We start from the raw sequence: 24336 nt of genomic DNA on the forward strand, positions 1-24336 counted from the left end.
ATTCGGAAAGATGGACAAGAAGGGGAAGGAGGTGGGGTAGCTCTGTTAATAAAGGATGGTATCAGGGCAGTTGTGAGAGACGATATTGGCTCTAATGAATAAAATGTTGAATCATTGTGCGTGGCGATTAGAGATAGTAAGGGGAAAAAGTCACTGGTGGGTGTAGTTTATAGGCCCCCAAATAATAACTTCACGGTGGGGCAGACAATAATCAAGGGAATAATGGAGGCATGTGAAAAAGGAATGGCAGTAATCATGGGAGATTTTAACCTACATATTGATTGGTCAAATCAAATTGCACGGGGTAGCCTTGAGGAGGAATTCATAGAATGCATACGGGATTGTTTCTTAGAACAGTATGTTGCAGAATCTACAAGGGAGCAAGCTATCTTAGATCTGGTCCTGTGTAATGCGACAGAAATAATAAACGATCTCCTCGTAAAAGATCCTCTCGGAATGAGTGATCACAGTATGGTTGAATTTGTAATAAAAATTGAGGGTGAGGAAGTAGTGTCTCAAACGAACGTACTATGCTTAAATAAAGGGGACTACAGTGGGATGAGGGTAGAGTTGGCTAAAGTAGACGAGGAACACAGACTAAACGGTGGCACAATTGAGGAACAGTGGAGGACTTTGAAGGAGATCTTTCATAGTGCTCAACAAAAATATATTCCAGTGAAAAAGAAGGGCGGTAACAGAAGGGATAACCAGCCGTGGATAAACAAGGAAATAAAGGAGAGTATCAAATTAAAAACCAATGCATATAAGGTGGCCAAGGTTAGTGGGAAACTAGAAGATTGGGAAAATTTTAAACGACAGCAAAGAATGACTAAGAAAGCAATAAAGAAGGGGAAAATAGATTACGAATGTAAACTTGCGCAAAACATAAAAACAGATAGTAAAAGCTTTTACCGATATATAAAACGGAAAAAAGTGACTAAAGTAAATGTTGGTCCCTTAGAAGATGAGAAAGAGGATTTAATAATGGAAATGTGGAAACGGCTGAGACCTTAAACAATTATTTTGCTTCGGTCTTCACAGTGGAAGACACAAAAACCATGCCAAAAATTGCTGGTCACGGGAATGTGGGAAGGGAGGACCTTGAGACAATCACTATCACTAGGCGGGTAGTGCTGGACAGGCTAATGGGACTCAAGGTAGACATGTCCCCTAGTCCTGATGAAATGCATCCTAGGGTATTAAAAGAGATGGCGGAAGTTATAGCAGATGAATTCGTTATAATCTACCAAAATTCTCTGGACTCTGGGGAGGTGCCATCGGAATGGAAAGCAGCTAATGTAATGTCTCTGTTTAAAAAAGGGGGCAGACAAAAGGCAGGTAACTATAGACCGGTAGTGGGGAAAATGTTTGAAGCTATCATTAAGGAAGAAATAGCGGGACATCGAGATAGGAATAGTGCAATCAAGCAACATGGATTCATGAAAGGGAAATCATGTGTAACTAATTTACTGGAATTCTTTGAGGATATAACAAGCATGGTGGATAGAGGAGTACCGATGGATGTGGTGTATTTAGATTTCAAAAGGCATTCGATAAGGTGCCACACAAAAGGTTACTGCAGAAGATAAAGGTACGCGGAGTCAGAGGAAATGTATTAGCATGGATCGAGAATTGGCTGGCTAACAGAAACCAGAGAGTCATGATAAATGGGTCCTTTTCGGGTTGGAAATCGGTGGTTAGTGGTGTGCCACAGGGATCGGTGCTGGGACCACAACTGTTTACAATAAACATAGATGACCTGGAAGAGGGGACAGAGTGTAGTGTAACAAAATTTGCAGATGACACAAAGATTAGTGGGAAAGCGGGTTGTGTCGAGGACACAGAGAGGCTGCAAAGAGATTTAGATAGGTTAAACGAATTGGGCTAAGGTTTGGCAGATGGAATACAATGTCGGAAAATGTGAGGTCATCCACCTTGGGAAAAAAAAACAGTAAAAGGGAATATTATTTGAATGGGGAGAAATTACAACATGCTGCAGTGCAGAGGGACCTGGGGGTCCTTGTGCATGAATCCCAAAAAGTTAGTTTGCAGGTGCAGCAGGTAATCAGGAAGGCGAATGGAATGTTGGCCTTCATTGCGAGAGGGATGGAGTACAAAATCAGGGAGGTCCTGCTGCAACTGTACAGGGTATTGGTGAGGCCGCACCTGGATTAGTGCGTGCAGTTTTGGTCACCTTACTTAAGGAAGGATATACCAGCTTTGGAGGGGGTACAGAGATGATTCACTTGGCTGATTCCGGAGATGAGGGGGTTACCTTATGATGATAGATTGAGTAGACTGGGTCTTTACTCGTTGGAGTTCAGAAGGATGAGGGGTGATCTTATCGAAACATTTAAAATAATGAAGGGGATAGACAGGACAGAGGCAGAGAGGTTGTTTCCACTGGTCGGGGAGACTAGAACTAGGGGGCACAGCCTCAAAATACGGGGGAGCTCATTTAAAACCGAGTTGCGAAGGAATTTCTTCTCCCAGAGGGTTGTGAATCTGTGGAATTCTCTGCCCAAGGAAGCAGTTGAGGCTAGTTCATTGAATGTATTCAAATCACAGATAGATAGATTTTTAACCAATAAGGGAATTAAGGATTATGGGGAGCAGGTGGGTAAGTGGAGCTGAGTCCACGGCCAGATCAGCTGTGATCTTGTTGGGTGGCGGAGCAGGCTCAAGGGGCTAGATGGCCTACTCCTGTTCCTAATTCTTATGTTCTTATGTTCTTATTAATGTTGGGGAAATCCAGAACCAGGGGTCACAGTCTAAGGATAAGGGGTAAGCCATTTAGGACTGAGATGAGGAGAAACTTCTTCACCCAGAGAGTGGTGAACCTGTGGAATTCTCTACCACAGAAAGTTGTTGAGGCCAATTAACTAAATATATTCAAAAAGGAGTTGATGTAGTCCTTACGACTAGGGGGATCAAGGGGTATGGCGAGAAAGCAGGAATGGGGTACTGAAGTTGCATGTTCAGCCATGAACTCATTGAATGGCGGTGCAGGCTTGAAGGGCCGAATGGCCTACTCCTGCACCTATTTTCTATGTTTCTATGTTTCTAAATTAGGGATAGTGTTAAATCCAAGGAAGAGGCATATAAATTGGCCAGAAAAAGCAGCAAACTTGACCACTGGGAGAAATTTAGAATTTAGCAGAGGAGGACAAAGCGTTTAATTAGGAGGGGGAAAATAGAGTATGAGAGGAAGCTTGCTGGGAACATAAAAACTGACTGCAAAAGCTTCCATAGATATGTGAAGAGAAAAAGATCAGTGAAGACAAACGTAAGTCCCTTTTAGTCATAATCAGGTGAATTTATAATGGGGAACAAAGAAATAGCAGACAAATTGAACAAATACTTTGGTTCTGTCTTCACGAAGGAAGACACATATAACCTTCCGTAAATACTAGGGGACCGAGGGTCTAGCGAGAAGGAGGAACTGAAGGAAATCCTTATTAGTCAGGAAATTGTGTTAGGGAAATTGATGGGATTGAAGGCCGATAAATCCCCGTGGCCTGATACTCTGCACCCCAGAGTATTAATGAAGTGGCCCTAGAAATAGTGGATGCATTGGTGATCATTTCCCAACAATCTATCGACTCTGGATCAGTTCCTTTGGACTGGAGGGTAGCTAATGTAACACCACTTTTTAAGAAAGGGAGGAGAGAGAAAACGGGGAATTATAGACCGGTTAGCCTGACATCAGTAGTGGGTAAAATGTTGGAAACAATTACTAAAGATGAAATAGCAACACATTTGGAAAGCAGTGACAGGATCGGTCCAAGTCAGCATGGATTTATGAAAGGGAAATCATGCTTGACTAATCTTCTGTAATTTTTTGAGGATGTAACTAGTAGACTGGTCAAGGGAGAATCAGTGGATGTGCTATATTTGGACTTTCAAAAGGCTTGTGACAAGGTCCCACACAAGAGATTGGTGTGCAAAATTAAAGCACACGGTATTGGGGGTAATGTATTGACATGGAGAGAGAACTGTTTGACAGACAGGAAGCAGAGAGTAGAGATAAATGGGTCCTTCTCAGAATGGCAGGCAGTGACTAGTAGGGTGCCGCAGGGCTCAGTGCTGGGACCCCAGCTATTTACAATATACATCAATGACTTAGATGAAGGAATTTAATGTAATATCTCCAAGATGACACGAAGCTGGGTGGCATTGTGAGCTGTGAGGAGGATGCTAAGAGGCTGCAGGATGACTTGGACAGGTTAGGTGAGTGGGCAAATACATGGCAGATGCAGTATAATGTAGATAAATGTGAGGTTATCCACTTTGGTGGCAAAAACATGAAGGCAGAATATTATCTGAATGGCAGAAGATTAGGAAAAGAGGAGGTGCAACGAGACCTGGGTGTCATGGTACATCAGTCATTGAAAGTTGGCATGCAGGTACAGCAGGCGGTGAAGAAGGCAAATGGCATGTTGGCCTTCATAGCTAGGGGATTTGAGTACAGGGGCAGGGAGGTCTTACTGCAGGAGTACAGGGCCTTGGTGAGGCCTTACCTGGAATATTGTGTTCCGTTTTGGTCTTCTAATCTGAGGAAGAACATTCTTGCTATTGAGGGAGTACAGCGAAGGTTCACCAGACTGATTCCTGGGATGGCAAGACTGACATATGAAGAGAGACTGGATCGACTGGGTCTGTATTCACTGGAGTTTCGAAGAATGAGAGGGGATCTCATAGAAACATGTAAAATTCTGATGGGACTGGACAGGTTATATGCAGGAAGAATGTTCTCGATGTTGGGGAAGTCCAGAACCAGGGGTCACAGCCTAAGCATAAGGAGTAAGCTATTTAGGACTGAGATGAGGAAAAAACTTCTTCACGCAGAGAGTTGTTGATGCCAGTTTGTTAGATATATTCGAGAGGGAGTTCGATATGGCCCTGACGGCTAAAGGGATCAAGGGGTATGGAGAGAAAGCAGGAAAAGGGTACTGAGATGAATGTTCAGACATGATCTTATTGAATGGTGGTGCAGGCTCGAAGGGCCGAATGGCCTACTCCTGCCCCTATTTTCTATGTTTTTATGTTTCTATATCTCACATTTCACTGAAACTCATTCAGCCACTTCCAAAGGTGCACATTAAATGACGTCATCAGACCTGCTTTCTTCAATTGGCATCTGCCATGTATTTGCCCAATCAACGTAAAATCATTTTGTACAGTGGGCTGGAGCCAGCAGCGAGGCCAGGACCTGCCACTGACTTCGCCCGCCATGGACTCGCTGAGGTAGGAGAAATCATGGCCTTTGTCTTTAGTCATTCCAGGCGCTGTAACTTTGGATGGCCATAGTTTCCTGCTTGTGGGAATATGTCTAGTCTGTACCCGAATCCAATGGATCCCCACCTGGATTTCACTACTCATCTAGTGGGGCCCACGTCCATACTTCAGGAGGCTGCTTTGCCTCTTCTCACTTGGTCTAGCGGCCTTTAAGGATACAATAGATCCCTTTGAGTCTGTCGATGTAGCAATTCCCAGCATAGGCATTCCCTTTCCCCAGTTCCACCCTCTCTGACAAGGATGCCCTTGTCACAGGTCGTCCAAGGTTCCACCCCTTACAAGGCCCTGTGGATACTGGCAACGCATGCCAGAACGTAGCGTCTCTGGGTCCTCAAGCTGCAGCAGAAGTGCAACACCAGGTCTGTGAATGTAGAGGCCCTCTGCTTATTCTGCTTCCTCTGTCTCATCCTGGGCAATCAATTTGGCTCTTGTTGATCCAGCTTTCCAATCTATTGACTCTTCTGCACCTGATCTGCCTGTTCTTGATGAATTACAATGCCTCCACCTTGGTATCATCAGCAAAATTTGACAGTATTGATAAACAATATGAACAGCAAAGATTCCAGCTTTGATCCGTCCACAGTCACTCTGACACGGCTCCTGTCATGACCGCACTCTGTCTCCTTGGATGCAGCCAGTAGTCAATCTACTTTGATAACTGCCCAGCTATTCCATGAGGCTTTTCTACCTTATTGACAACCTCTTATATGCTACTGCAGTAAAGTCTGGGTGAACAATGTCAACCGAGTTCCCTTTATCCACAAACTCAAACAGCTCCTTATAGAAATCTAACATATTTAACAAGTAGGATCTTCTCGCCATAAAGCCACCTTAACTTGCCCTGATAACTTCATAATTCTCGAGGTAATTCACCTTACTATTTTTCAGGATAGCCTCTACCAATTTATCCACAATTAATGTCAACATAACCAGCCTGTAATTTCAAGAGCAGTCAATTTGTTGTTTTTTTAAGAGATAAATGCTATATTTTCGCATGTCCAATACTTTGGTTCAACTCCTGATTGCAATGACTTCCTAAAGACCACCGCCAGAGGATTCAGCCAGCCATGCCCTTAAGTATTCTTGTGTGCTGGCCATCTAGTTCTTTTCCCTTTTTGCAATGCCTTCAATATTGCCATCACTTCCTTATCATTAATTACAATTGTCCTTAATATTTCTTTCTCATTTCCTGAAATATAAATCCTTGCTTCCAAGGGAATCCTTACTTTCAGTTGATTCTTCCATAGAAACCAAGACAAAGAAGTTCAGCATAACATCCATTTCCCAACTGCCTGAAACCATGCCACCCCCATTCAAAATTTCCAACGGTTCTATTAGTTTTGGATTGCTCCAGCAAAGAGCCAGTACAGATACGATTGACCAAATGGCCACCTTCTGCGTAATTTTCTTCTATGGCTCTAATTCTTTAACTCTCTGTTTTCTGTAGATCCTGATCCCTGATATGGGCGGGGTTGGGAGGAGGTGGTCTGATTGGGATGGCGGGGGGAGGGGGGAAGCTTGGGTGTTGGGGGGAAGCACTCCAGCTCCTCTTGGCCCACAAACAGTGTTGTGAAGGCACTTACTTTCTTCCCGAAGCTGTCCTCGCCATCCTTCAGTTGACGGGTTTCCCGAGGCTTGGGAAACCCAGCCTCCCACTGTAAAACCTGCAAAGCAGGTTAACTCAGATGCTGCCAGCCTCATTAACATTGCCAACCCGCCTCCGGGGAGCGGGTTGGCTGCCCACCCCTTGTCCTGCCTCCGTAAAGCCCGGAAGTGGGTGGGTTGCAGGCAGGTTGGGGTCAGGGATCAGAAATGTTAATTTTTCACTCCCATGTGCTCCCAACCCACCAGTTTTTGTGTGCTAAAATTGGCCACTCTGAGAGCATACAGTGTAGATTCACCAGGATTGGCTAACTAATAGAAAACAGAGAGTTGGGATAAATGGTTCATTCTCTGGTTAGCAATCAGTAACTAGTGGGGTGCCACAGGGATCAGTGCTGGGATCCCAACTATTTACAATCTATATTAACAACTTGGAAGAAGGGACTGAGTGTAACGTAGCCAAGTTTGCTGATGATACAAAGATGGGAGGAAAAGTAATATGTGAGGAGGACACAAAAAATCTGCAAAAGGATATAGACAGGCGAAGTGAGTGGGAAAATATTTGGTAGATGGAGTATAATGTTGGAAAGTGTGGGGTTATGCACTTTGGCAGAAAAAATCAAAGAGCAAGTTATTATTTAAATGGAGAAAGATTGCAAAGTGCTGCAGTACAGCAGGACCTGGGGGTACTTGTGCATGAAACACAAAAGGATAGTATGCAGGTACAGCAAGTAATCAGGAAGACCAATGGAACCTTGGTCCTTTATTGCAAAGGGGATGGAGTATAAAAGCAGGGAAGTCTTGCTACAGCTGTATAAGGTATGGATGAGGCCACACCTAGAATACTGTATACAGTTTTGGTTTCCATATTTACGAAAGGATAAACTTGCATTAGAGGCAGTTCAGAGAAGGTTCACTAGGTTGATTCTGGGGATAAGGGGGTTGACTTATGAGGAAAGGTTGAGTAAGTTGGGCCTCTACCCATTGGAATTCAGAAGAATGAGAGGTGATCTTATCGAAACATATAAGATTATGAGGGGACTTGACAAGGTGGATGCAGAGAGGATGTTTCCACTGATGGAGGAAACTAGAACTAGAGGGCATGATGTTAGAATAAGGGACCGCCCATTTAGAACTGAGATGAGAAGAAATTTCTTCTCTCAGAGGGTTGTAAATCTGTGGAATTCGCTGCCTCGGAGAGCTGTGGAAGTTGGGACATTGAATAAATTTAAGACAGAAATAGACAGTTTCTTAAACGATAAGGGGATAAGGGGTTATGGGGAGCGGGCAGAGAGGTGGAGCTGAGTCCATGATCAGATTAACCATGATCTTATTGAATGGCGGAGCAGGCTCGAGGGGCCATATGACCTACTCCAGTTCCTATTCTTATGTTTATATGTTCTTAGGATGATATTAGGGATGAGAGACTATAATCACAAGAACAGAAGAGATACTGGGTCTACTTCCATTGACGCAGAGAAGCCTAAGAAGAGATTTAATTGAGGATTTTTTAATTATGAAAGGTTTTGCTATGTTAAACAGGGAAGGACTATTTTTTTCTGACTGGGGAGTCAGTAATGAACAGTAATCAATTTAAAATTATCACTAACAGTGGGGACAGAGGTTAGGAGAAATTTATTATACAGAGTTGTTACAGATTGTGATGCTTTCCCATAGATGAGTCCATTGCATCTTTTAATGGAACAATTGATAAACATTTGAAGGTGAGGAAAATGCAGGGCTATGAGAAGAGGGCATGGCAAAGAACTTGAACATACATGATGGACTGATTGCCTCCTTCTATGCTATAAACCTCTTGTGGTTCTAGGAACCTGAAGCGGTATATTTGAGGAATGCTCTCTCTTTTGCCCTTATTCCTTGCATTACCTCTTTTGTTGTCCACACAGGTTTTCTCTTATTTATGTTGTGTTTCCTACCCAACGGTTTCAATTGACTTTCCAACTCCTGCATTGTACATTTAAAAGTATTTTACTTCTTCTCCAAACTTTGCCCCTCTAACAATCCATTCCAATCCAGCTCCATTAGATGCTTCCTCACTTCCACCTCTTAAAGTTAAGAGTCTTTGAGGGTGAATTTCCTCAATGTATCTCCTGCTCGGCCAATGTAACTTCAGTGGAAGTTAAGTGGAAAAGCCCATTTACGTTTGTAAACGTAGTTTCCATCAAATGTCCCCTAAAATTACTATGGTGGAGCAGGAGAAGCCCTGAAGAAATTCAGGCCCTTTACTGTATTTTCTTATCTATTTTGAGTCTACCGCCAAATACATTTATGTTATGGTCATTGTTTCCAGGAGCTTTAATTGTTCAATCATCTCTGAACTGTTACACAAAAATGGATCCAGAAACTCCTCCATCCTCACGTGTTCCTTATTAGCCATCTGGGTTAAAAAGCAGTCCATGATTAAGTCCCAAAACAAAGTCTATTTTTTTCTTCAGTTCCCACTGGAGTCTTTATAGTTAATTCCCGGTAGATTAAACGTTGCACCCTGCCAATAACAATCATATTCACTCAAAAAATTACCTTCCTAAACTGTTTATACAGTTCAGCATCCATAGGCTCACTCTGACTTGATATCTTGTAACTGATCCCAGCAACTAGCTTGTTCCCTTTATTATCCCTGATATCAATCCATAATGTCTAACATGTCCTTAGTAAATCCAGATTTTATTATTTCCCTTAGCTTCATATGTTATTTAATATTTAAAAAATCCCTACTGGCTCATCCTCTCTTATTGTTACATATCTTTATCCTTTGATATGTACTCTCTCCCCACCCACCTCTGTATCCTTATTTAGCCATGACTCTGTAATACTTATAATAATTATAATTCTTGCAGAACAGAGATCCAGATTGCGTAAAACTCATCCAATGTTGCCAGTTTCTAAATTCTTCTCTCCTACATCCCTAGCCATACATTTACCGCTATGCTGCCTATATTGTCCAGCATGTGTGACTGCCAGTAATCCAGCGATCGGTCCTTTTCTTCACCCAGCACCTAGCTCCAGAAAATCTGACTGCAGGACCTTGAACCTACTCTTGTCTATGTTATTGATTATGAATGACAATTATCGATCACCTTCCCTGATTAAAAGTTTGTTGGCCACTGTGTGACATCCTTCACTGTAGCACCAGGTAGGTCAAACCATGTGGCATTCAGTTATAGCTGAAAAGCAAACTATCTGTGCCTCCAATTTATAGAATCTCCTACGCCAAATATCTTTCTTTTTCTTTATAATTTTTCCCTCCTCCCCTTTACGGCAGAGGACACAAAAAATATCCCAACAGTTGATAGGCAAGGGGCTATGGGGGGGGGGGGTGCGGGGGGGGGAACTTAACACAATCACAATCACTAAGGAGGTGGTACTCAGTAAGATAAGAACATAAGAAATAGAAACAGGAGTAGTCCATATGGCCCCTCGAGCCTGCTCCGTCATTCAATAAGATCGTGGCTGATCTGATCATGGACTCAGCTCCACTTCCCTGCCCGCTCCCCATAACCCCTTATCCCCTTATCGTTTAAGAAACTGTCTATTTCTGTCTTAAATTTATTCAATGTCTCAGCTTCCACAGCTCTCTGAGGCAGCGAATTCCACAGATTTACAACCCACTGAGAGAAGAAATTTCTCCTCATCTCTGATTTAAATGGGCGGCCCCTTATTCTAAGATCATGCCCTCTAGTTCTAGTCTCCTCCATCAGTGGAAACATCCTCTCTGCATCCATCTTGTCAAGTCCCCTCATAATCTTATACATTTCGATAAGATCACCTCCCATTCTTCTGAATTCCAATGAGTAGAGGCCCAACCTACGCAACCTTTCCTCATAAGTCAACACCCTCATCCCCAGAATCAACCTAGTGAACCTTCTCTGAACTGCCTCCAAAGCAAGTATATCCTTTCGTAAATATGGAAACCAAATCTGCATGCAGTATTCCAGCTGTAGCCTCACCAATACCTTATACAGCTGTAGCAAGATTTCCCTGCTATTATACTCCATCCCCTTTGCAATAAAGGCCAAGATACCATTGGCCTTGCTGATCACTTGCTGTACTTGCATACTACCCTTTTGTGTTTCATGCACAAGTACCCCCAGGTCCCGCTGTTTGCTGCGGCACTTTGCAATCTTTCTCCATTTAAATAATAACTTGCTCTTTGATTTTTTTTCTGCCAAAGTGCATAACCTCACACTTTCCGACATTATACCCCATCTGCTAAATTTTTGCCCACTCACTTAGCCTGTCTATGTCCTTTTGAAGATGTTTTGTGTCCTCCTCACACATTGCTTTTCCTCCCATCTTTGCATCATCAGCAAACTTGGCTATGTTACACTCAGTCCCTTCTTTCAAGTCATTAATTTAGATTGTAAATAGTTGGGGTCCCAGCACTGAACCCTACGGCACCCCACTAGTTCCTGGTTGCCAACCAGAGAATGAACCATTTATCCCGACTCTCTGTTCTCTGTTAGTTAGCCAATCCTCTATCCATGCTAATATATTACCCCCAACCCCGTGAACTTTTATCCTGTACAGTAACCTTTTATGTGGCACCTTGTCAAATGCCTTCTGGAAGTCCAAATACACCACAACTAAAGGCGAATAAATCCCCTGTACTGGATAGCTTGCATCCTAGGGTTTTGAGAGAAGTAGCTGCGGGGATAATGGATGTGTTGGTTGTAATTTACCAAAATTCCCTAGATTCTGGGGAAGTCCCAGCAGATTGGAAAACTGCAAATGTAATACCCCTATTTAAAAAATGGAGTGGGACTAAAGGCGGATAAATCCCCTGGACTTGATGGCTTGCATCCTCGGGTCTTGAGAGAAGTAGCGGCAGGGATAATGGATGCATTGGTTGTAATTTACCAACATTCCCTAGATTCTGGGGAAGTCCCAGCAGATTGGAAAACTGCAAATGTAATGCCCCTATGTAAAAAAGGAGGCAGACTAAAAGCAGGAAACTATAGACCAGTTAGCCTGACATCTGTGGTTGGGAAAATGTTGGAGTCCATTATTAAAGAAGCAGTAGCAGGACATTTGGAAAAGCATAATTCAGTCAGACAGAGTCAGCATGGATTTATGAAGGGGAAGTCATGTTTGACAAATTTTCTGGAATTCTTTGAGGATGAGGGTGGATAAAGGGGAACCAGTGGATGTGGTGAATTTGGAATTCCAGGAGGCATTTGAGAAGGTTCCACATGAAAGATTTCTGCAAAAGATAAAAGTTCACGAGGTTGGGGGTAATATATTACAGAGGATTGGCTAATGAACAGAAAACAAAGAGTCGGGATAAATGCTTCATTTTCGGGTTGGCAATCAGTAACTAGTAGGGTGCCACAGGAATCAGTGCTGGGACTCCAATTATTTACAATCTATATTAATGACTTGGATGAAGGGACTGAGTATAATGTAGCCATGTTTGTTGACAATACAAAGATGGGAGGAAAAGCAATGTGTGAGGGGGTCACAAAAAACCTGCAAAAGGACATAGACAGGCTAAGTGAGTGGACAAAAATTTGTCAGATGGAGTATAATGTTAGAAAGTGTGAGGTTATGCACTTTGGCAGAAAAAAAAAATCAAAGAGCAAGTTATTATTTAAATGGAGAAAAATTGCAAAGTGTTGCAGTACAGCGGGACCTGGATGTCCTGGTGTATGAAACACAAAAGGTTAGTATGCAGGTACAGCAGTTGATTAGGAAGGCCAATGGAATCTTGGCCTTTATTGCAAAGGGGATGGAGTATAAAAGCAGGGAAGTCTTGCTACAGTTATACAGGGTATTGATGAGGCCACACCTGGAATACTGTATATAGTTTTGGTTTCCATATTTACGAAAGGATATACTTGCTTTGGAGGCAGTTCAGAGAAGGTTCACTAGGTTAATTCCGGAGATGAGAGGGTTGACTTATGAGGAAAGGTTGAATTGGTTGGGCCTCTACCCATTGGAATTCAGTAGAATGAGAGGTGATCTTATCGAAACGTATAAGATTATGAGAGGACTTAACAAGGTGGATGCAGAGAGGATGTTTCCACTGATAAGGGAGACTAGAACTAGGGGGCATAATCTCAAATAAGGGGCCGCCCATTTAAAACTGAGATGAAGAGGAATTTCTTTTCTCAGAGGGTTGTAAGTCTGTGGAATTAATTGCCTCAGAGAGCTGTAGAACCTGGGACATTGAATACATTTAAGACAGAGATAGACAGTTTCTTAACCGATAAGGAAATAAGAGGTTATAGGGAGCGAGCAAGGACGTGGACCTGAGTCCATGATAGGATCAGCCATGATCGTATTAAATGATGGAGCAGGTTCGAAGGGTTGTATAGCCTGTTCCTGCTCCCATTTCTTATATTCTTATGCCTTGGGTAGCCACTGTCTCGAAAATACAGTGTTGACTATTGCTGTCTTCCCCATGGCTATCCAGAACTATGTAGCTATCAGTCAGCTACAGGAACCTAGTGATTTCCTGTACCTTCTATCTATTCCTGCCCTCCCTGTGGATGGTCACCCACTCCTGTCCTCTCCCTAAATTCATGTTTCTCTAGTTGCTGACTCTGTAGGGATCCACCCTCAGGAACATTTGATTCAAACATTCCATGCCCTTCCAGATGTTGCAGAATGTAGAGAGAACACGGTAATCTTACACTTGAGAGACAGCAGCCTTTAGCACCTGATACAGACATTTCATGATGGGGAAAGAAGGATGGGTTCCTCAATCTTAACCATCAGTGGATGTTCTCCAACTCTGTTAATAGCAAGGGCATGGACAGCAAAATTCCCTGCCTACTTCCAAATAATATCCTTCATCAAGGTAAAACTTTAGTCATGAACTTCTGAGAATTGGAACTTGAGGGGCAACCATATGAACCACACCTTCTTGACCTTGTGATGTGAAGTGATCAGGATGTTGAATCAGTTTGGGTGGAGATAAGGAATAATAAGAGGAAAAAGTCATTGGTGGGTGTAGTCTATAGGCCCCTCACCAGTAGCAACTCTGTTAGACGGAGTATAAACCAAGAAATAGTGGGGGGCTTGTAAAAAGGGAACAGTAATAGTCATGGGTGATTTTAACCTCCATATTGATTGGACAAATCAAATTGGTCAGGGTAGCCTTGAGGAAGAGTTCATAGAGTGCATAAGAGATGGATTCCTTGAGCATTATGTAATGGAACCAACCAGGGGCAGGCTATCTTAGATCTGGACCTGTGTAATGAGACAGGATTAATAAACAATCTCCTAGTAAAGGAGCCCCTTGGAATGAGTGATCATAGCATGGTAGAATTTCAAATTCGGATGGAGGGCGAGAAAGTTGGATCTCAAACCAGCGTACTAAGCTTAAATAAAGGAGACTACAAAGGTATGAGGGCAGAATTGGCTAAAGTGGACTGGGAAAATAGAATAAAGTGTAGGACAGTTCATGAACAGTGGCATACATTTAAGGAGATATTTCACAACTCTCAAGAAAAATATATTCCAGTAAGGAGGAAAGGTTGTAAAAGAAAAGATAGCCATCCGTGGCTAACTAAAGAAATAAAGGATCATATCCAATTAAAAACAAGGGCATACAAAGTGGCCAAAACTAGTGAGAGGACAGAAGATTGGGAAGCTTTTAAAAGCCAGCAAAGAATGACTAAAAAAATGATTAAGATAGGCAAGATAGACTATGGAAGTAAACTAGCACGAAATATAAAAACAGATAGCAAGAGTTTCTACAGGTATATAAAAAGAAAAAGAGTGGCTAGAGTAAATGTTGGTCCCTTAGAGGATGAGACCGGGGAATTAGTGATGGGGAACACAGAGATGGCAGAAACTCTGAACAAATATTTTGTATCAATCTTTACGGTAGAGGACACTAAAAATAGGATAGTCAAGGGGCTAAAGGGAGGAAGGAACTTAACACAGTCACTAAGAAAGTGGTACTCAGTAAGATAATGGGACTAAAGGCGGATAAATCCCCTGGACCTGATGGTTTGCATCCTAGGGTCTTAAGAGAAGTAGCGGCAGGGACAGTGGATGCATTGGTTGTAATTTACCAAAATTCCCTGGATTCTGGGGAGGTCCCAGCAGATTGGAAAACTGCAAATGTAACACCCCTATTTAAAAAAGGAGGCAGACAAAAAGCAGGAAACTATAGACCAGTTAGCCTAACATCTGTGATTGGGAAAATGTTGGGGTCCATTATTAAAAAAGCAGTAGCAGGACATTTGGAAAAACATAATTCAGTCAGGCAGAGTCAGCATGGATTTATGAAGGGGAAGTCATGTTTGAAAAATTTGCTGAAATTCTTTGAGGATGTAACGAACAGGGTGGATAAAGGGGAACCAGTGGATGTGGTGAATTTGGACTTCCAGAAGGCATTTGACAAGGTTTCACATAAAAGATTACAGCACAAGATAAAAGTTCCATGAGGTTGGGGTTAATATATTAGCATGGATAGAGGATTGGCTAACTAACAGAAAACAGAGAGTCAGGATCGGTAACAAGTGGGGTGCTGCAGGGATCAGTACTGGGACCCCAACTATTTACAATCTATATTAACGACTTGGATGAAGGGACCGAGTGTAACATCGCCAAGTTTGCTGATGATACAAAGATAAGAGGAAAAGCAATGTGTGAGGAGGATACAAAAAACCTGCAAATGGACATAGACAGGCTAAGTGAGTGGGCAAAAGTTTGACAGATGGAGTATAATGTTGGAAAGTGTGAGGTTATGTACTTTGACAGAAAAAAAATCAAAGAGCAAGTTATTATTTAAATGGAGAACAATTGTAAAGTGCAGCAGTACAGCGGGATCTGGGGGTCCTGGTGCATGAAACACAAAAGGTTAATATACAGGTACAGCATGTGATCGGGAAGGCCAATGAAATCTTGGCCTTTATTGCAAAGGGGATGGAGTATAAAAGCAGGGAAGTCTTGTTACAGTTATACAGGGTATTGGCAAGGCCACACCTGAAATACTGCATTCAGTTTTGATTTCCATATTTAAGAAAGGATAGACTTGTTTTGGAGGCAGTTCAGTGAAGGTTCACTAGGTTGATTCCGGAGTTGAAGGGTTGACTTTTGAGGAAAGGTTGAGTAGGTTGGGCCTCTACTCAGTGGAATTCAGAAGAATGAGAGGTGATCTTATCGAAACGTATGATTATGAGGGGGCTTGACAAGGTGAATGCAGAGAGGATGTTTCCACTGATAGGGGAGACTAGAACTAGAGGGCATGATGTTAGAATAAGGGGCCACCCATTTTCAACTGAGATGAGAAGAAATTTCTTCTCTCAGAGGGTTGTAGATCTGTGAAATTCACTGCCTCAGCGAGCTGTGGAAGCTTGATCATTGAATAAATTTAAGACAGAGATAGACAGTTTCTTAACTGATAAGAGAATAAGGGGTTATGAGAAGCGGGCAAGGAAGTGGACCCGAGTCCATGAACGGATCAGCCATGGCGGAGCAGGCTCGAGAGGTCGTATGGCCTACTCCTGCTTCTATTTTTTATGTTCTTATGATTATTTGGAGGTAGTCACAAATCCTGGTCAGGGAATGATATGAAGGCTTAAAGCTCAATTGAGAAACCCTACTACGAGAAGAAAAGTACACTGCATGGCAACATGGCCCTACTTTCCCCAGTATTGGGTTCCTGTTATAAAATGTTCATCCTGCCAAGGGCTCGGCAGCAATGAGCGTGATCTTTGTTTGGCACTGGCTGATTCCACCACGGAGCAAAGCCCCTAACGATGGATGCAAGAATGCTTATCCTGTCCAAGAGTGTTTCTCTGGCAAAGGAACAGGTCACACTGGCATCTCATTGGCATGGAGCTAAACAGTGCTGACAGGGTTGTCAACTTTCCTGTTGCCTAGGGCTCACTCATATAGTGCATATATTCCTCAAGGATCATTTTCACTTCTACAGCTAGTTCCAGGAAATGCAGGTGGAGAAACCCAAGCACAGAAATATTATGCTTGCAGGGCAAGTATCACAAATAATAATCACTGTAAAGCACAGAACGCTTAAAATCTTGAAGGAGAAAAGCAAATGTTTTTATTTTAAAAAGCAGTTACATCACTGAAATAATTGAAGTTTGACAAAGCATATACTGTTGAAATTTACTTTCTGAGAACAGGATAAACTGAGGAGTGCGATACTGCTAGAAACAGGGAAGAGAACTGATGCAAAAACCTCGGAGAGGTGCCTTTAAGTAGCACTGGAAGGGTCAAGCGAGTACTATCTCAATGTCACAACATGACTAACATTAAAACGTTATGTCGAGACTGCTTTTGTAATAATTCTACCCATTGACAACCTGGGAGAATATAGAATGAGGAAGAACTATACACACTTCTCACTGAATAACATTGTTAAATATATATAGCAACCACCAAGTGCTAGCATGTTAATGGCTATTCATTTTAAATTGCAATCATTCACAATGAATCTTTTATCTTTGAGATAAAATTCAAAGGAGCACTCCATGAAATAAACTGTGAAAATGACAACTTTTAAGATGTTCTCTGGCATTCTCTTCCAAATAGCAACAACTACAAAAGCAAACTCCTTTTGTCATGTTTTTTTCAAGAATGGTATTCAAGATTAGCTCACCAACAACTAATTAGTTTCAGCCAGTCCTGATTTCTGTACTCAGTGGCAAACATTATTGAAAGCTAATGACCTTTGATAACAACTGAACCACATTGCACATAAGTCACAGCAAGTCTGACTTCCCACTCAACATTAAAAAAAATCAAGTGTAATATTTGTTCAAAGGTTATGGTAACCAAAAGCTAATTAATCATTGTTATTCATAAAATTATGTTTTTTGAATTATAAGCTGGAAAACCACTAAAACAACAGACTTTAGTTTTTTTAAGTTTATATATGTCCAGTGGTCGTGAAAGGCGCCACATAAATGCAAGTCTTTTATACCCTTAATAATTGACACTGAAACTATAATTGGTTAATTATAACAGGAAGAAACTGCTTTGTGGCTCAAATGTTTGAGAATGAACAAAAGCAGAACAGCAAATTAGGATGCAGAGAAGAAATGCAGTGTTTCAATAAGAAAGCTATTTTTAATAATTTTATTATTTTAAAGATTAATAGGGCACCCCCAGAAACTCAGACCCTGTTGCAGATTGAAGTGTCTCTATTATAATTGAGATGACCTTTCACTGCTTGTTTAAGACATAATTCGGTGTTATTGGGGTAGAATTACTGTGAGGTTTTTGTTGTTTCTCCAGGGTTTCAACCAATCTTCCACTGAAGTTATGGTGGGAGATCAGAACTCCCATAGAAAAATAGGCAATTGCATACTTTCACAGCAGTCTAAATTGTACTTCTACCTTTCCTCAAACATACAAAGTTAATTTCATGCCTGCCTTCGTCACTTAGCATTTTATTGCAACAATGCTGAGGGGCCGAAATTGAGCCCCGCCCCAAACTGGGCGCACCTACGGGAGGGGAGATACCTGAGATACCGGAGACATTCAGCTCTTTGAAATGTTTTTGTCCTTGGTGGGGTGTTGCGATCGGTTGCAGGGCGGAGGTGCCCTTGCAGCGGGTCCACCACCCCGACCAGTTATCATCGCCACGTCACGCTGACGTGTCACAACGTTTCTCCCCTTCAGTTAAAGGGGAGGGCTGCTTTGAACTCTATATCCTCAGTGGCAAACACTGGGCCACCAGGGAGGGTTTCGGCCAGGCCAATGACCTGGCACCCAAGAGGGGGTGCCAGGCTGCCTGTTTGGCATTATAGCATCTGGGAAATAGTCAATATTTCCTACTCCTAAAGTTTGTTAAAATTTTCTTTGCTTTCAACCTCTTAAAGTCCCTTTTTGGCAAATACCATTCAAAGCAGCCAAACCTATGCTTTAACTCGTCCCTGAAAGGTGCATTAGAGAAGCTCAGGTTTGGTCTCTGTCAGATTCGCCTTCTTTTTCAATGCGGAATTGCCCAGAAAGGTCATCTGAAATAGGGAACTCATTTTTGGAAAATTACATAACTTCACTCTATGATGGAATGTGTTAGCTCACCAATGAATTGAATCTTTAATCTTTGAAATGAACTTTTACAATCAGCATGTTTGATTATGTTACTTTGTTGTTGGTGTTTACTGACTTTCTCAATCAATAAGAACATAGGGGGCATGTCTCCCCTCAATCCACTATATGTTATTGTTAATTAATGAGATGGAAGCACAAAAATGAGAGGTTCTGCTCTGCTGGTCATGTTAGTGCTTGCGCTGATGGAAGTTTGAAAGTCCAGGCAAATAATGGGCAAGTGTAGGAACACTTACATATATGTGTGATTTTGTTTCCAAAAAAGGCTTCTTGAACTCCGGTAATATTTTAAAATTTCCTGTTATCAGACGCTATGTTACAATAGCGACAACTCAAGTATCGATTAGTTAAAGATATATTTTAATTACATGGTATTGCTGAGTGTTGCAGCAGCAATGCAGCACACCTTAGATCCCTCTGTGGCAAAAACATTATTCATAGCAGTCAAGGTCACTGTTTAACTGTTCTCCCCTCTGCACTCTGGTCAGTTTCTAATTTTAGAAATATAGGGGTCCATTTTCATGTGACCCTGTTCATTGGGCAGGTGGCAGGCAGAGCGCTGACAAGCAGCTCGCCAATCGGGGAGGAGTTGGGGCATTGGAAATCCAGCAGTAGCGTCTCCATGGAGCCGAGCCAGCAGTATTTAATAAAGGTGTGGGGGGTGGGGGGGGGGGGGGTCACGTGCAATCACAAGGTCTGAGAATCCAATGGCAAGCAAAATGATTTTTGTAGGGCCAGGAGGAGTTCCTTCAGGCCCACATAAAAGTCATTAAAAAAAATTCCCTGGAGCATTTTCGGAGTGGCCGCCCACTGCCTACTGCAGGACCACTGGTTCGGCTACTCTACGTGGAGTTGCACTGGGTGAGCTTGCGCAGAACACTTGCTGATCATTAAAACACTAAAATTGCAACACGTCATAGGGCCTCCATTTGTATAGATTATTGAGGCTCCCACTTGCTTACTGCAAGAGTACTAGGCGATTATTTCCTGACCCGCTACAAAAACACGGTGCACCAGATATCAATGGCAATGGGAAGGTAAATACTGCACAGTGATTTTGGTCTTGCTACCTCTCTATTCCCACTAACAAATGGGGTGAGAATGAGAACAAAATCAGCTCCGTTGTGTGAGAAACACAGAGTAGAAGCCAAGTATTGTCTCAGGGATAAGGAGAAAACTGAAGGTGGAATGATTGCTGCTTATTCTTTTGCAACACCTGGCAGCAGAACAAAGAGTGACAGTAGCGAAGGTTTGAGAGCAGTAGATCTGATTATTCCAGTTGCCGTAGGTGGAGCATCACCTCAAGTACCCAAGCAACATTGGAACATTAGGAACAGGATTAGGCCATTCAGCCTTTCGGGCCTGCTCCGCCATTCAATTAGATCATGGCTGACCTGCACTTCAACTCCATATCCCTTGATACCCTTACCTAACAAAAATCTATCTATCTCTGTCTTGAAAGCTCCAATTGTCCAAGCAAGGAGATAAGCTTACAAATAGCAGAATAGTTTATCCTTCTTGAAAACTAATATATTAGCATTGCATATGATTTTTTTTTAAAGAGACTCCTTGATTACTTAGTCAGTTAATGCACGGTGTGACGTGATATGTAACCATGTAATACAGCTGGGTCCCAGGTCGAATGTCTGGTCTGTGCTGAGCTGGCTGATTGCATCTGGGGCAACGGTCAAAGCATGACAATTGGTCTCAGCAAAAATTAAACATAAGGATATTTCAGACACAAAATTAAGAGGGAAAGCAGTGTGATGGAATGTTAGGGCAGAGGATCAGCAAAATCATCTGATTAGTGAGAAGGTGCTGAGCAGAAGGTGCGTGTTTCTCCACAGAGTGAGAGTACGATTCAGACAGTTATTAACCTAGGGGTTCTCATGCACATCTATCACAATAGGATAAGGAGCACCATTTGCAATGGCCTGGGAGTCAGCCACCCACTAAAGGAAGGGGACTGAGGCAAGGAAACTAAGTAAGTGGAGTAAACAAAATAAATTATTTTTTTAAAGTGGTAAAATAAACCAACACATGTCATTCTTCAGCAATGTATTTTGACCATTTTAAATCCATTTCTGCCAAGTATTCATGCCGGTGCACCATAATTTCAGTTGCATTTCTCCCAAGGGATTGCCACAAATGCAATACAAGTTCTAAGATCTTTTCTTCTTCCCCATCCTGTTGCAGCAAAGGGTAGTAGTTGGTACTAAGGACCTTTTAGGGGACCTGACCTATTAATGTCTGATATAAGTTTGTATTTTTTTAACTCTAAATAGTTCTTTTTTTTCTCTCCACTATTTTTCTGTTTAACGATACAACTCATGCTGAAATATAGTTCCACAGGCAATTGCAGTCCTGTGAATGGAGAGAGTGCGTGCTGGGTGACTACTTGAGCCTAGTGTTCATCATAGCTGTGCCCATCATTTGCACTAGCACGCATTTCCAGCAGGCATTGCTGGATAGCAGTCAAGAGCAGAAAGCCTGCCCAATTTTCCTCTACCGAACGCAGGGCTGCTGCAGCACACTCACTGCAGTCGTGAACCTTGGGCTTTCATTGACTACATGGCTAAGTACGACTTCAAGGTACTGCACTTACCAAATTACCCATAAGAGGATCTGTTAACAATGATTCAAATTATAAGCAATGCAAATACTCAAGGGTCTGGGACACAACACCTGAAAAATAGAACATTAAGCTGCCGTTGTTGGTACATCAGCTGCTTCAACATTAATACCATTGTCTTCCTTTCCTTTGCAGCTTACTTCAAAAGAAGTAGACAGCAGCAGACAGAGAAGAGGGAGAAACCAGTGAAAAATATATAAAATTCACAGCAAAATACATTTTGGTTGCACGGCATATTAAATATAGTAAATCCATCCTATATGTGGGGAAGTATGATGATATTGTTGAAATTCTAAGTTATAATTGCTAATTTATTCATAACATGTCCTTTTTTTTTGTTTACCCTCTTTTCAATGGAATTTGGTAATGTTTTAATATTACAGACATTATTTACATTGCAAGGATGTCTGTGCAACTGCCCTGCTAAGCAACATTGCTTGGGATTTTCCTGTCTATCAACAGCAACGCTACACTGCTTTTTCATGCATAAGTGTGTGATTTCGGTTAACCACTTAGTTGCTGATTTCATTGGAACATCATAATTTTTGGATGTTCTTTTGTTTTCATTTTTATTTTCTCTTACAATCTTCACCCATTTAAATAGATGTTGCATTAGCCATTTCATTTATCTGAGGGTACAATTTTCAAATTTCCATAAAACTATAACTAAAAATAATTATAGAACCTACAACAAAAAATGTGCATCTGAAAAATAGTTAAAAAAATTAAATCACTCTTTGAATGCCGACTACATCTGAAAGCAGCCAGTCCATCATGGTACAATCACTGTTGATTAAAAAAAAACAGCCTGGATAGATAGGCGTATGATTTATCCCCTTCCCATCTCGTTCTGGCTTTACAATTTATCTAGCCTCCTTTCTTATCAAGTGCTGCATGATTCTGTAAAGGCTCATTCTACTTAGGAGTGTGATTTTTTTTTAGCAGCACGAACAGCATATGCATCATCTAATCGAACGGCAAAAGGGGCCTTTTACCCATGAATCATCTGGTGACAGTGAATGCAAAAATAATACAGATCCTTTACTGCCTGTGAATGCTCATGAAAGAGCAAGCAGATAATATCACAGCGGTTAGCAATCATTTTTTTTATAGAAATGGAAGGAAAAGACTGAAGAAGACAAGGAAAACTCAACTGTTCAAAGACTCCAAATAGAGCTTTCATTTGATGGTTCTGTACCTGAAGTCGTTTGGTGGCGTGATTTTTCTTTGGTCCACACTTTGCTCCTCTGAGCCTGTCACAGCAGCTGTGAGTCCACGTCTGTCGTTTCACCAGCTTTCTTCTGAATTCATTTTCTATGGAAAATGTGAGAAGATAACATCTAAACCAGGGAAGTAACGTGTAAAAAAAACAAAACAAACAGAAAGGAATGATAAAAAATATATTGTATTTACTTCTTTTGTTTCCAGTAAAAAGGAATGGTAGTAAAAGTAGTTACATCTTTTTCGTAACAAAAAAATATATACTGCATTATTTTCACGCCAAGCTCCAAATTCAATGATACTAATTAAAATTGGTATATTGCAATAACAGACGAAGTGTTAATGGGGCAGCAGTCAAGTGTGTCAGGAAAATGAAGGGACCCTTGGGGGGCTGGCACGGTGTTTATAATCAGCTAAAATCAGCATCCACAGGAAAGCTGCTTTACCACAAATCTTCTAATAGCTTGAAAAGCACCATTGCAGATTTGAAAGAAACAAATTTCCTCCTAAATATTATTTAACCCTGCTTGATACAGTACAAAATGAGCAACAAAGCCGGTGCACTGTCTGTTGATTTAAAAAAAATAGTATTTTAGATTCCACAAATAACTATTTAAGTTTAGATGCTTTTACTTTCTAGAATTCCACCTTGAACTTCCTGTCCTGTTACTCACACATTGAGTCAATACTTTCTGTAAAGTCTCAGCATTATTCTCTTGTTCAAAATGCACACAAGGCTATACACTTATCTACCGTACAACGGTCTTGGAATAGGCAAGCCCCAAAACTGGCTGCTTCAGTCAAAATGTTTGCAAGTTTGGGGTGAAAATATGTTTCAATTCTCCATTAAAATAGAACTGCACTCAGGTTTACTCGCATTTATTTTTGCCGGCTGCAGCTGCTTTGAACACTGCCCCTTCTACTGCTTCCCGAGTACAAGCATATTTTTCTTTTCAGCACCTAGGCCAGCAGCCGCAGCCAGACACTGGAACTGCATCTGTGATCTGACAGGCATTGTTTATTTCAGCACCATCTTCTTAGAATCGGGGCTGAACGAAAGTTAGGAAAAGGTTACGGGAATGGAAGCAGTTTGCTATGCTCCCTCTCTCACATTCCATTCCTGAACAACTGCTTTAAAATCCCAGATTGTTGATTATCCAAGACAAGTCAATGCAGTTCAATGCTATTTTCATTTCTACTCAAAGGTGTTTTATAAAGTATCGAGCATCTACCTGATAGAAACATTTTAGGAATTGTATTTAGTGATATTACTTACAAGCATTGTCACTGATTTTTCTTTAGGGAAAAAAAATTAAAATTACACCACTGGATTAATATTTTTCAAGTGCAGGTTAAGGAGAACATTTTAGTATTTGTCTGCGATTTCCCCTCTCTTTTTAAACAGAATTTTTTAAATACATGTTTGATGAGCTTCACAGACAAATATTCTTCAAATTCCCTTTGGAATAGTGGGGAGTATGCTTTGTGAAAATGTCATCTGCCTGTACTGCAATTACTCACACTTCAGC

The 24336-nt window shown here is 41.6% G+C and overlaps 1 protein-coding gene across 1 annotated transcript in view; it reads right to left on the reverse strand.

The window, feature by feature from the left end:
- Positions 1 to 22807, reverse strand: part of myt1lb (myelin transcription factor 1-like, b) — a 432704-nt gene extending 409897 nt beyond the window's left edge. The window contains exon 1 of the mRNA XM_070884356.1: positions 22785 to 22807. The gene's annotated coding sequence lies outside the window, so the exon portion shown is untranslated. The remainder of the gene's footprint in view (positions 1 to 22784) is intronic.
- Between the last annotated feature and the right edge of the window lie 1529 nt (positions 22808 to 24336).

The sequence above is a fragment of the Pristiophorus japonicus genome, chromosome 7, assembly GCF_044704955.1.
Source record: "Pristiophorus japonicus isolate sPriJap1 chromosome 7, sPriJap1.hap1, whole genome shotgun sequence".
Classification (NCBI taxonomy): domain Eukaryota; kingdom Metazoa; phylum Chordata; class Chondrichthyes; family Pristiophoridae; genus Pristiophorus; species Pristiophorus japonicus.